This window comes from Protopterus annectens, chromosome 6.part1 (assembly GCF_019279795.1).
Source record: "Protopterus annectens isolate FY-2018-M chromosome 6.part1, PAN1.0, whole genome shotgun sequence".
Lineage (NCBI taxonomy): Eukaryota > Metazoa > Chordata > Ceratodontiformes > Protopteridae > Protopterus > Protopterus annectens.
In genome coordinates, this window is record NC_056738.1 from 24,186,481 (window position 1) to 24,200,204 (window position 13,724).

General features: G+C 43.4%; 1 protein-coding gene across 3 annotated transcripts in view; it reads right to left on the reverse strand.

The window, feature by feature from the left end:
- CENPH (centromere protein H) overlaps positions 1 to 12,809 on the reverse strand; it is a 620,329-nt gene extending 607,520 nt beyond the window's left edge. For 2 of the 3 annotated variants that reach the window (XM_044075459.1, XM_044075458.1), the window contains exon 1: positions 12,674 to 12,807. The gene's annotated coding sequence lies outside the window, so the exon portion shown is untranslated. Of the gene's footprint in view, positions 1 to 12,673 lie in introns of all 3 variants that reach the window. The other variant, XM_044075457.1, reaches the window with a different exon arrangement.
- Between the last annotated feature and the right edge of the window lie 915 nt (positions 12,810 to 13,724).

A 13,724-nucleotide genomic window follows, 5' to 3' on the forward strand; every position in this document is an offset into this window, starting at 1 on the left:
ACATTCATAATTTGTAAAAATGCATCGTACTTATGATTTGTAATTAAGCAGATTTTTTTTCAAATTATAAGGCAAAACTTTAGCTTTAGCAGCTGATCCCTCACATGACTTTTCTCATCTATTTAAGGGCTAACTGACTAACTGATTGCTATATTCTCCTTTGCTCTTCAATATCCATCTTTGTATAGAAAAGAAACAGCTCAAACAATAAAAGTAGTTTGACTATCTAGTTTTTGTGTGATATTTTTGTTTTTCAAACACTTTGCACGCTTGGCTTATGGAGGAATACATTTTTGAATTTATTTTGGCATTCAGGCAAGACAATGCTAGACACATTCAGTGCTCCTCCTATAAGATACAGGTTTCCAAGACTGCCTTTTGGAATACTGTCAGCCCCAGAAGTTGAAATAAGAGCCAGGAGCCACAATCGGCGTAACTGATGATATTCGACAGTGAGTAACTATAAAACAAGAGCATGATTTGAGACCTAACAAGTCAATGGACAGATTGTGGCAGAAAGACTTGAAACTGAGCAGGAACAAGTGGTGAATGTGTGTGCATATATTCATGCATAGAGATCTCTTGACTTTGAAACATCTCAAACCAGGCTCAGATAAAAAAATCAGTGTCAGAGTAAATATGGAAAAATAAATAAATAAATTATAATTAAAGAAAATATGCCTAGTTCTCTCTCATGCTGCTCACTGGCATGATGCAATATCTTTTTCAGTTCTTTCTAAACTTGTCAGCTATACTAGTTCATAGGTTCATTTTTGCTTATTGATTTATTTAACATGTGTTTACTGGAAAAGTCCGACTTGGAACGAAGCCAATTTTCAGCAGAGGCCTGGGCAGAAATGCTCCAGATGCATGTTTTTGAATTGTGGGAGGAAACCGGAGCACCCAGAGGAAACCCACACAAATGCAGGGAGGACATGCAGACTCAGCACAGAAGGCACTCCAGCCGAGAATTGAACCAGAGAACCTCTTGCTGTGAGGTGACAACGCTACTGCTGCACCACTGCGCCATCCAAACATCATAGGTGTGTACTAGGCTAGTGGCCTGGAACCTTTACAAGCCTATCCCAAAGAAATTGCCCAGGCACCATGCCACCCGATGTTATTTCACAGTGCCCCTATCCAATAGGGCAAGTGGAATGATCCCTGGCAGTGTCACTCAGGAAGCTGCAAAAGCAATGCACTGCATGGTTACAGCTGCTGAAACAAGATAGAAATTTCAAGATGTTAAAGCTGCTTACTGTGTCTCCTGCTCTACCGTTCTATGGTGTTTCACAACCAGTCACACTTCTAGAAGATGCTACCCAACATTACCACAGGAAGGTAAACCTGTAGGTCAAGGGCGTTGACTGATGCTTAGGTAAGTTATCTGCACACACACACAAATAAATGCTAGCTGAGTTTTTGGTTGGCAAAAGCTTCATGATTATATCTACGGTAAATTAGCCTTTGTAACATCACACCATAACGTACTGCAAATTTTTAAAAAGTCTAGTCTTAAGGCGCCGACAAGACTTCCAAGAACTTTAATTGTGCAGAAATAAGAAGTTATGTACCTACCATAACGTTCCATGTTAGTTGTCTTCTTCTCGCCTTCTTTCTTACTGGATGGGTTCGGAGCCGATCCTCGGCTCCGACTCGGCCAATACTAAAGCTCGAGAGCTAATTCCACCGGCTCGAGGTTCCCCTATATCCCACAATGCTAGGCGGTAACTACTCAGATCTCGTTTGATAGCTATACCAAGCAACCCTAGTCTCCATAGAATGGAGTAGGGAAACCCACCTCAAAACAATCTGCGTAAAAGGTATTGTAGACCTCAGAAAGAATAAAAGAGGTGGAAGAACGTGTGGGAATGACGACTTCCAGAGGAAGAACACAAACTGAATTCCTGTCAGTCTGTCCAGGCTTGGGGGAAGGAGGATGGGACGCAAGAAAGAAGGCGAGAAGAAGACAACTAACATGGAACGTTATGGTAGGTACATAACTTCTTAATGTTAAGTTGTCAATCTCGCCTTCATTCTTGCTGGATGGGACCACGTCCATAGCACCTTATCCCGGGTGGCCTATCGGAACAGACTCTTGAGAACAGTGGAACCAAAACTGGCACGGCTTCTGGAAACCATGTCCAATTTGTAATGTGAAATGAATGTATGAGGAGAAGCCCAGGTGGCTGCTGCACAAATGGAATCTATTGGCAGCCTATCCTGAAAAGCTACGGATGTAGCTAATGCCCTAGTTGAATGAGCTCTAGGTCTTGAGGGTAGTTTTTGATGTCTGATCTCATAGATGAAGGTAACTGTAGAGGTGAGCCATCTAGAGAGGGATACTTTAGTAACTGGAAGGCCCAATTTCCCTTCCGCATATGACAGAAACAATTGATTAGATTTCCTGAATTGTTTAGTCCTGTCTAGGTAATATCTAAGTTGGCGATGAACATCCAAAAAATGTAGCTTTTGTTCCGACCTGTTTGAATAGTTAGGGAAAAAGACGGGGAGATCAATAATTTGGTTTAGGTTTGTTGAGAGGAAACTTTAGGCAAAAAGGATGGATTGGTACGGAGGGATACCCTATCTTTGTGAAAAACTAAGTAAGGAGGACGGCTGCACAGAGCATGGAGTTCAGAAACCTTTCTCGCTGAAGTTATAGCTACCAGAAAAAGTGTCTTCCAAGAAAGCAACTTCAGAGAACATGAAGCCGCCGGTTCGAAGGGGGGAAGGATTAAGGATGCCAGAACCAAGTTCAAATCCCATTGAGGCGGGGGATCTTTGATTGGAGGTTTGAGAAGAAATACACCCCTTAAAAAGGCTTTACAGAGTTTGTGAGCCGTGATGCTATTAATTTGATATGGCAGTCAATTGAACTCTAATGGTAGATGGAGATGATCCTAAATGAAAGAGTTCTGCTAGAAAGTCTAGAATAGACTGGATAGGTGCAGTAAAGGGATCTATGTTTTTTGATGTTGCCCAAAAAGAGAAGTGTTTCCATTTGCTACTATAAATATTCCGGGTAGAAGATTTATGAGAGGCTATCAAGATATCTCTGACCGAGCGAGATATTTGCTTTTGGATTTGACTTTGGCGAGAATAAAGAATTTGCTTTTGGATTTGACTTTGGTTCCTATTTTTCTATTCCCGACTTCTGAAGATTTTGCTGTTTTGGTATTGTTTTGGATCAGAGTTGTTTCTATCTGAAGGTGTGTGGAGTGGAGTTTGTGCAAGAGATATTGAGGGAAGCCTGGCTAAGGTTGGAATCGGAGAAACCACGCTGTGAGGTTTAGAGAAGGCAGAGATTGGTGCAGCTGACCCGATTGGTGGGTTATCAGATCTGGTACTGGGTCCAGATGCCAAGGCTGCTCCAAAAGGTAACGATGAAGAAAAGGAAACCATATCTGTCGAGGCCAGTAAGGGGCAATGAGGATCATTGTCACTCTCAAGGCGATGGCTTTCTGAATTAGTTGAGATATCAGTGGAAAGGGGGGAAAGGCATATAGAAGTCCCCGGGGCCAATCGTGGACTAGAGCGTCTCTGGTGGGATGGCCTGGTAAAGGGAAGAGAGTGAAGAAGTTGTGACACTTGCTGTTTTGGGGAGTAGCAAAAAGATCGCAGCAAGGCTGGCCCCATCTTAGGAATACTTCTTCTAGAACTGATTTCTTTAGAGACCACTCATGGGGCATGAGAATTGCCCTGCTCAATTTGTCTGCAATAACGTTGGATTTCCCGGGAATGTGCGTTGCTATCAGAAAACGCTGAGAAGAGATCGCCCATTGCCAAAGTCTGAGTGCCTCTCGACATAAAGGGTATGATCTGGTTCCGCCTTGTTTGTTGATGTACCACACTACGGACATGTTGTCCGTTTAAATTGCAATAGTCCCAGTGGGAAGAGAGTCGTGAAGGGCTTGCAACTCTAAAAACACTGCTCTCATCTCTAAGACGCTTATGTGCAAGTGGCACTCGAAAGTTGGCACATGTCTTGGACTGTCCTGCCCTGATAATGCCCCCCCCACCTGATCAGGGAGGCATCTGTTGTCAACGTGGCGACTGGGGGGGGAGAGTGAAGGGTCTTCCTCGGAGAAGTTGAGGTGATGTGATCCACCAAGACAGTTGATTCTTGCATGATTGAGTTATCAATATGGTATGGGACATCGGGAGCTGTTGAAAGGACCATTGAGTAAACAGCATCCATTGGAGGATCCTCATGTGAAAGCGAGCTAAGGGGAGAAGGGGAATAGCTGCTGCCAGGAGTCCTAACACCTTCAAAACTAGTCTGGCTTTGACTTTGTTGCATTGTAAGAGAAGGGAAACTTGGTTCCGAATGTCTGACACTCTCTGCTCTATGAGTCTGGCTGAAAGATTGAGTGTGTCTAAGGTGGCGCCTATAAAGGTAATAGATTGACAAGGCGACAAGGCAGATTTTTCAAAATTTATCGAAATGCCTAGAGCTTGGCAAGATTGGATGGTGAAGTCCCTGGATAGAAGAAGCTGATGTCTGGTGGTGGCGGTAAGGAGCCAGTCGTCTAAATATGGAAACACCTAGAATCCTTGACGTCTCAAGTGAGCCGCGGCCACTGCCATGCATTTGGTAAACACACGGGGGGCTGTAGTGAAACCAAAGGGCAGGGCCCTGAACTGGTAGTGACTGGCTCCCAGCCTGAAGCGGAGATATCTCCTGGAGCGTCTGTTCATCTTGATGTGGTAGTACGCGTCCTGAAGATCTATCGAGGACATCCAATTGTCCTGACCCAAGAAGGGTAGAATGGACTGTAGCGTGACCATCCGGAATTTTGTTTTCCTGACATACTTGTTTAAGTAGCTGAGATCCAGTATGGGTCTCCAGTCCCCTGTTTTTGGTACCAAAAGAATTTGGAGTAGATTCCGGATCCTTGCTGGTCTGCTGGGACTGACTGGATAGCTCTTTTTGATAGCAACTTTGAAATTTCTAATGCTGCTTGTTCTCTTAGACCAGGTGGAACGTCTGGAAGGGATCTTTTGGGTTGGGATGGGAGGATGTGAATAAAGGGAATTTTGTAACCCTCGGATATGATCGACTGTACCCATTTGTCTTGAGTAAGGGAAAGCCAGGCTTTTGGGTACAGGGATAACCTTCCCCCGACTGCCTCCGAAGGTGGACAGCCGGGCAGCCCCTCAGGGATGCTGAAAGGGTTTGTCAGAGAACATTTCTCTGCTACCCAGGTTTTGCGGACCTCCTCTGCCTCTAGGGCGGCGTCTATTATTATTCCCCTTCTGCCTCTAGAGGGGAATCGGCCTTGTACGTCAGATGAGACTCCCTGGGATTGTTTATGAACCACATCTTTCCTCCCTCTGACCTTTGGGATAGGGTCTAGAAGGGGTAGAAAATGGACTCCTCGCAGAGAGTGTCTTACCTTCTACCTCGCACCTGGTCAATGTATCCTTCACCTGTGGACCAAACAAGGATGATCCATCAAAGGGAGAATTGGTGAAGGACGCCTTGAAAGGGTCCGCAGTTGAATAGCCGCATCCAGGCGTGACATCGTAAGGCAACACCTGTGCCTGCGGCTCTACTCGCCCCATCTGCAGCATATGAGACCAGCCGCATGGAGGAGTTAACGATGGAATTCAGGGTTGCCAACTGGGAGTTCATTGTGTCTTTGAACCCCTCAGCTGTAGGATCCTTTATCAGTTCACCCATATCCTTGAGTAAATCTCTCTGGAGATGAGTAAAGTGGCATAAGTAATTCAGCGAACGCATTGAAAGGGTCGCTGACGAGAACATCTGCTTGCCGTACCTGTCCATGGTCCTAGATTCCTTATTAGGAGGATGGACAGGAACCGAAGGATCGGCTAACTCCTTCTTAGTGGCCGCAGCCACCACCATGGCATCAACAGGGACACCTCTGGATAAAAAATCTTTATCTCTAGGGGCAGTAATAAATTTAGATGGTCACCTCGGGGTGGGTTCCACTGAATCAGGAGCCGTCCAAGCCTTCCTTGCCACCACTTCCATAAGGGGTCAAAGGGAGGGACACCCAGGAGGTAGAAGGGCGAGAGCCAAACGCCTCAAGATACACTGACTCATCCTCCGAAGGGTTAAGGGCTGGCCAGTTCCCCCTCTGTTTCAGGATCTCAAGGATGTCAGCAAAGGAGACATCCTCAGAGGGGATCGAGGGAACCTTCGATTCCTCTAAGTCAGTGTCAGAGGTGATAGACTCAGGGGAGTCAATGTGCTTCCTCTTGCACTGCCTCTTCCTTGGGGGATCTCCTACCGGGTCAGGAGAGGCCTCGGAAGAGGAAGAAATTCCCAATGGGGAAACCTCAGGAGTTGGCTCTCTGCGGTCTAAGACAAGGGGGTGAGTAGAAATCACCGCAGGCACTGTAGATGGAGGGGCTGAAGGAGCCAACTGTGGGGCAGAACCTGGTTCTAGCATGCTCCGCATGACCTCGAAGGCACCTCTGTCAGGCAAGGCCAGAGGCCCCCGCTCCGAAGAGACAAGGACCTCCCCCGGCACAGACAGGGACGGCTCCGAAGCCGATGTCGGAGCCGAACTCACCAGCGCCGAAGCCCCGAGAGGGAGAGCGGGGTCGGACAAGGGTCCGATGCCACTCGCCCCCCCGGAGCTGACGAGGGAAGCTCGGCGCCGAGATCCCTCCAAGGAGGAGATCGGAGCAGACGACGGAGCCGAAAGGGAAGGTATCGGATCCGACGCACCGACAGTCATGGCTCCGACAAGCCCTGGCTCCGAACTCAAAGGAGTCAGAGGAGGAATGTATTGGGGAATGGAAATAGCCACTGACTGGTGAGTCGGGCTATGCAGCATTTGGGCCAGTGCCTCGGACTTGAGAAGTCTACTCACTACCCTTTGCAAATCGTGGTCAGATAACCTGGAAGACCGTGAGGAATGAGTTTTATGGCTCCGTTCAGAAAGAAGAGGGGATCCTGGCGCCGAATGCACGGAGCCGATAGAGGGGGATCTGGACCCCTTCCTAGACTGTGGATCCGATAAGAGTATCGGAGCCAGCGGAGTTTTATCAGCCTCGGCTCCAGCCGGAGCCGAGGTAACAGTATGAGGCTTGGAAACATCGGCTCTGTCCGGAGCCGATGTCGAAGCCGACTTAATCTTTCCAGCAGTCGACTCTGAAACCGGAGCCGACTGTTTGGAAGTTTTAGAAGGCTTCCCCGACACAGACTGAGTCGGGGGGCCTTCAGGCTTTAATAAGCCCCGCAAGATTAATTTGTTCTTGCGTTCCTGCAGGACTCTAGGGCTAAAACCATGACAAACAGCACAAGAGTCCTGCAGGTGCAAAGGTCCCAGGCAATACACACAAGAAGTGTGACCGTCTGTCAGAGACATTTTCTGACAGCACGAGTCACACTTCTTGAAGCCTGAGACCTTAGAGTCTTTTGACATCATAAAAGAAGTGCCTGACAACAACACAAACACACTACAGACACACCCTCTACTGAAGAAATTATTAAATTATTAAGGCTAACACAAGCCACAAATACACACACACACACACACACACACACACACACACACAAGCCCTTAACTAAAAAACAACTAATTTAGTCACACTAAAGGACTGGGGGAAGGGAGGGGCCGAAGATAAGATAATGGAAGAAAGGGAGGGAATATAGACCCGAAAAAACAGGGGTCGATTTATCTAACTATTTAATTAAACTAAAAGGTTATGGTATGAGACAAAAAAGGGGGTTAAGAAATACCTAATATGGTAAAAACTCTAACTCACCTGCCTGAGCCGGTAGAAAAGCACCTCGTCAGCTATAGCGGCAAACGAGATCTGAGTAGTTACCGCCTAGCATTGTGGGATATAGGGGAGCCTCGAGCCGGTGGAATTAGCTCTCAAGCTTTAGTATTGGCCGAGTCATCCAGCAAGAATGAAGGCGAGATTGACATTATGATCTACAAGATAAGCATGAATCAGGTAAACCGATGGAGACAGGTGAGACCTACAACAAAACCTACTTTGGAGAAAGTCTTGGAAATCCTGTGGATTACTTTGCATTTGTCTGCATCGGCTCAGACACTAGAAGCAACGCAAACCAGTATTAAGACAGGACAGAGATAAACAGCTGTTAAATTAAAGATGTAGTGAATGGTTGCACCCACTGTGTTAAAGTAGTACAGTCACAGATTAAAGTATGCTGCCCATACCATGATAAGTGTTCATGTGTACAAGTTTGATGTTTAAAGGTGATGAAACTAACATTCCTACTCAACTCTGTGAAGCCATGTTACAACAGTTTCATAAGTCATTCCTAGAAATAACTAAATGTAAAGCAACAGCATGTGATGTCTTTGCTGGTCTTCAAGCAGAGTGAGCAAAGGGTTCAAAATAAGCAAAACCTGTAATACTTATTTTTTTCAACATTCTGGCTTTGGTTTTTGTAACTGCCTTAGATAACAGTGAGAATACATTTGTTTTTGTATAAATATGTCAATTACCTTCCCTGTGTTGGCTAGTATTCAAAGTACCCAGAGACAGTACATTTCTATAAAACTAAAAGTCGGCATCATCAGTATACTGAATTTGTTTTTGTTAGACATAGTAGACAATAAGAAACAATATTGGATGGTCTACAACCTGTAATATAAACACTATGTAATTTTACAAATCAATGAGTCCAAAATATCAGCATAGCAACAGGCAAGTAAAACACATGGCCCAGATTATAAAAAATCTTATGAGAAAGTGTGACAGTTCTGAAAACTCAAATTCCTTTCTCTCTTTTGTGGCTTATAAAAACATGTCTGCGGTCTGTAGGATGTCCAGCAAAACAGCTGCCAAGGGGAAGATATTGCGTAACTAAACTAGCAATTATCCATGTCATATTTTAATTCCTGAAAAAAAATGCTACAGATATCTTGAAAGAAAGACAGCATGAACAGAAATTTTACCAAGATAGATTAAAAAAGGACCCCTCAAAACTGAAAAAGGAGAAAGATTGACCCTGAAGAAGCTCAGTTGTTCAAGTATTCATAATCACAATTGCTAACTCAAAGTTCTGAATCAAGTATTTCAGAGTTGTGAAACTCAATGCAAGAGTTGGAAGATAAGGAATATGTTCATCTCACCCGCAATAAGCTGCTATTCAGGAAACATACTGTGATGAAACAACTTTCATCAAACTGGTACTCAATGTGTGGAAGACATCAACATGCTGTAAAGACTGTACATAGTGAATGCGGATTGTTTAAAAGTTAAAGTAGCCATTTTCTTGAATGGTATCAAAAAGATGAAGTTTCAGTTGTACCACTGCATACGGCATCAATCTACCCATCCAAGGCCCTTTTCCCCATTTTTGCACATGGGGTCAAGGTGTCACTTCAACAATGACAATCAGCTAGAGCCAGAGTTCCCACCATTGCATGTTATGCAGCTATATTTATTTGCAATTCAATATAATTTAAAGTAAAGCTGTATACATTTACTGTGTCTTTCATTTAAAGGTTTGTAGTATACATGACAATATGCATCACACAGCAATGGCACTACATCTGTATATTTGTGTGTGTTTCACCAGAAAGGGGTCTGTGTACTGTGATATTTTTCACTTCACAGACAGTTCAGTAAAGATATTATCTGACACTTATTTTATTTTTTTTTTTTTTTACATTTGCCAACAGGGGTAGAGCACTGGTCAAGCATGACCAGTTACAGGACCAGCCTGGGCTGAATACATATCAATGCAATTTATGAAGAATAAGCATACATACAAGCAAAATAAATCTGGTAGGCAGAGTGTTACAGCAATAGGTTAAGACAATACTATGTTTATACAGGTACAGTACTATGAAATTAAAAACACTTGTTAGAATAACAGATGAATGTGTAAATAGCAAGTGTGAGTCCAAGAAATAAGACCAAGTACTAGGTGAAGAGAGGATGTAGGCACACCCCTCAACCTCTTAGGTCAAGAAATCTGTTCAAAGCAAAAAAATAATGGGGAGGCAAGGGCCCGGAATCAGGGCAGATTTGAAATATTACTCTTATGAATATAGAACAGGTCAGGCATTAGCATACATTTTCTGAAGGATTTGAAGTCTGAAACCCAAATGTTTCTCATTATTTAGTGGCTTTAATCCTCAATGACTTGTCAAAAAAACAAGTTTTACGAGAAACAGAACAAAAAAAAAAAATGACACAAAAATCTGAACATTCTGGGCAGCTGAGTGGTATGGATGTAAAATAGAAAGGGAAGGTACTTCTTTCAGCTGCTCCCGTTAGGGGTCGCCACAGCAGATCAATTGTTTCCATTTCTTCCTGTCCTCTGCATCTTGCTCTGTCACACCAACAACCTGCATGTCCTCTCTTCACCACATCCATAAACCTTATTTTAGGCCTTCCTATTTTTCGGTTACCCGGCAGCTTCATCCTTCGCATCTTCTTCCCAATATACCCTGCATCCCTCCTCAGCACATGTCCAAACCAACGTAATCTTGCCTCTCTGGCTTTGTCTCCAAACCTTCCAATCTGGGCTGACCCTCTAATATACTTATTCCTATTCCTGTCAAACCTCGTCACACCCAGTGCATATCTTAACATCTTCAACTCTGCCATGTCAAGCTCTGACTCCTGCCTTTTTGTCAACGCCACTGTCTCCAACCCATATAACATAGCTGGTCTCACTACCCTCTTGTAGACCTTTCCTTTCACTCTTACTGGTACTCGTCTGTCACAAATCACTCCTGACACTCTTCTCCACCCACTCCATCCTGTCTGTACTCTCTTCTTCACCTCTCTTCCACACTCACCATTACTCTGAACTGTTGATCCCAAGTATTTAAACTCATCTACCTTCGCCACCTCTACTCCCTGCATCCTCACCATTCCTTTATCCTCCCTCTCATTCACACACACATTCTCTCTTAGTCCTGCTAACCTTCATTCCTCTTCTCTCTAGAGCATATCTCCACCTCTCCAGGGTCTCCTCCACTTGTTCCCTACTCTCAATACAGATCACAATGTCATCTGCAAACATCATAGTCCACGGGGACTCCTATCTGATCTCGTCTGTCAACCTGTCCATCACCATTGCAAATAAGAAAGGGCTCAGAGCTGATCCTTGATGTAATCCCACCTCCACCTTAAACGCATCCGTCACTCCCACCGTAGACCTCACCGCTGTCACACTACCCTCATACATATCCTGTACCACTCTTACATACTTCTCTGACACTCCAGACTTCCTCATACAATACCACAACTCCTCTCTAGGCACCCTGTCATATGCTTTCTTCAAGTCCACAAAGACACAATGCAACTCCTTCTGGCCTTCTCTGTACTTCTCCATCAACACTCTCAGAGCAAACATCACATCTGTAGTGCTCTTTCCTGGCATGAAACCATACTGCTGATCACTAATCATCACCTCCCTTCTTAACCTAGCTTCCACTACTCTTTCCCATAACTTCATGGGTACTACACACATATTTTCCTACAGCATATGCAATTAGACTTCGTTACAGAGAAGCTACTCATGGCATTATTGGCTGGGATATTGTTTATGTAACATGCTATGCATTAAGAAAATTGTATTCTTAGTCAATCGTTCGTTTTTACTAGGTGTGTATTTAATTATATACTGTAGTACGGAAGACACAAGCTCGGCAATTACGTTAGTTTTCTCCAGCAGCACTCAAGTTAAAAACAATGTTGCTTTAAATGTCCTTAGGCAGTGCTAAACACAGACAGCCAGGTTATGCACATAATTTAAATTTGTAGAGCTAATTAGTCTATTATTTTGAGAGTTTTCATATGTGACATCACAATCGTTTATAGTGTTTATTGACTTCTTGAAACGTGGGACCATTTGACCCATTATCCACCACCTGATTGCTGACAGCAAAAAGACATAAACGAGCTGTACCGTTGACATAAAAGTACACATCGTGACTCAAAGTCAAGATTTAAAAAGTGCAGTTGGTGGCAAGGTAAACAAATGGTTGTCAGCACCAGTGCAGCAGGCTGCAATTAGGGTTGCCACCTTTTCAAATGGCCAGAGTGGGACATTTTCGGGACACACATCAGATTTTACAGGCTGACACATACCCACGGTCAGTACAAAGGATAGAACTTAATTTTTTTCCTAAATAAAAGCTTATTCTTGGAGCAGTTTAGTTGCTTATTATGTTTCTTGTAACATTTGGGTATTTTTAGATACAGAAATAACTATTTTATGCAACTATTACATAAAATATGGGACATAATTATGTCCTACAATCTCAGGACATTTACCCTTTTTAATATTTTTTGTCAGGACACAACTGCCCAAAGTGGGACAGGTGGTAACCCTAGCTGCAATACTCTATCCCATCTAACAGCTTCTGTACCTTGTCAACGGGTTTCATACCTCTCAACATCTTAGTGCAAGAAATCTGGCAAAAGCCTGACAAAATAGGGGGACAAAGACCCAAAAACAGGTTTTAAATATTAGTGTTATAAAGTTACTAGAGTAACAGGGATTATGTTAGCATACATTTTCGGAATGATTTGAAGTCTTATATTCAAACTATATGTAATTATCTAGTGACTTAAATCCTCACATCATCCCGGTGATTTGCCAGAAAACCACAAATTTTAAGAAGAAGAGGCCCAAAATATGAGGCAAAAATCTGCACAGTTGAGATGTATGCTTCTCGTGCATTTTCCCTACCTCAAAATCCAGCGAAGCTATCTACTACGTCTCATCTAAAATCAAATTTGCCGGAAATATGGGCATGAACGCAACCGAATCCTACGAGCGACTTCCAAACCAGACATGCGCATACGTCTGTACGTCACCACGCGCAGGCAAACCGTTAATATTTCTGTAAGTGTGAGGGTTGGTTGGGAGTATAGAGGAAGTATTTGTTTCAGTACTTAAGTTATCCTACGGGGGGAACAATCTGTCTTTCTTATTGGCTTGTTTGCAACGAAAAATCAAAATTAGCGAAGCTACAAGAACATTTAATTTAAAGTTTTAATTAGCAGCTAGTCGACAAATATTAAACTATAACTCTAGTTTTGTAGATGGGTATACTGCAGGGGGTGGAGCAGTTGCAAATAGCGGGAATTTTTGGAATTTGTTTCTGTTCCTCTAGTTTTTGGGTGCTGTCCACCTTATGATCGTGTAGTTCTTAGTTCATTTGTTACCAGACAGATAAATAGTCGGGATCGGTATTGGTTTGGGAAAAATTAAGTCTTTCCAAGAAACGTTTAATAGATAAGGTGTGTTATGTTATTTACATTTTCGTTAACGTGCAGAGCTGACAAGTCCAGAGAAATTTGTATTCAGAGTGAGATGGAAAGCACTCTGAAAAGTAAAGCTTAAATGTCTATTGAGAATGATAGTGAAAGTATACTTTGCACTAACGTGCAAAGACCAAGATTTTAAAATGTATGTGCGTTGCTTTACGTTAAGTTTATTCTAATATATGCTTTGACATTTCAATAGTATTGATTTACATTGCTTTACTAAGCTCGGTAAAAAGCTGACTGTACATGTTTTAAATTTTGATTTAAAACGCCGTGATCTGGTGTTTGAACGTGTTAGCTATTGTTCAGTTCTGAATCCGGACACTATCCGTCTGGGTAGCATGTTGCTATGACAGACACATGTTTCATTTGGCTGCTTTTTAAAATCTGATACTTCATTTGAAAGGTTTTTGCCCTTGATTTGGTAATGGGAAGCATAATGATCAGTGGCAAAGAAGGCGATATGGAGA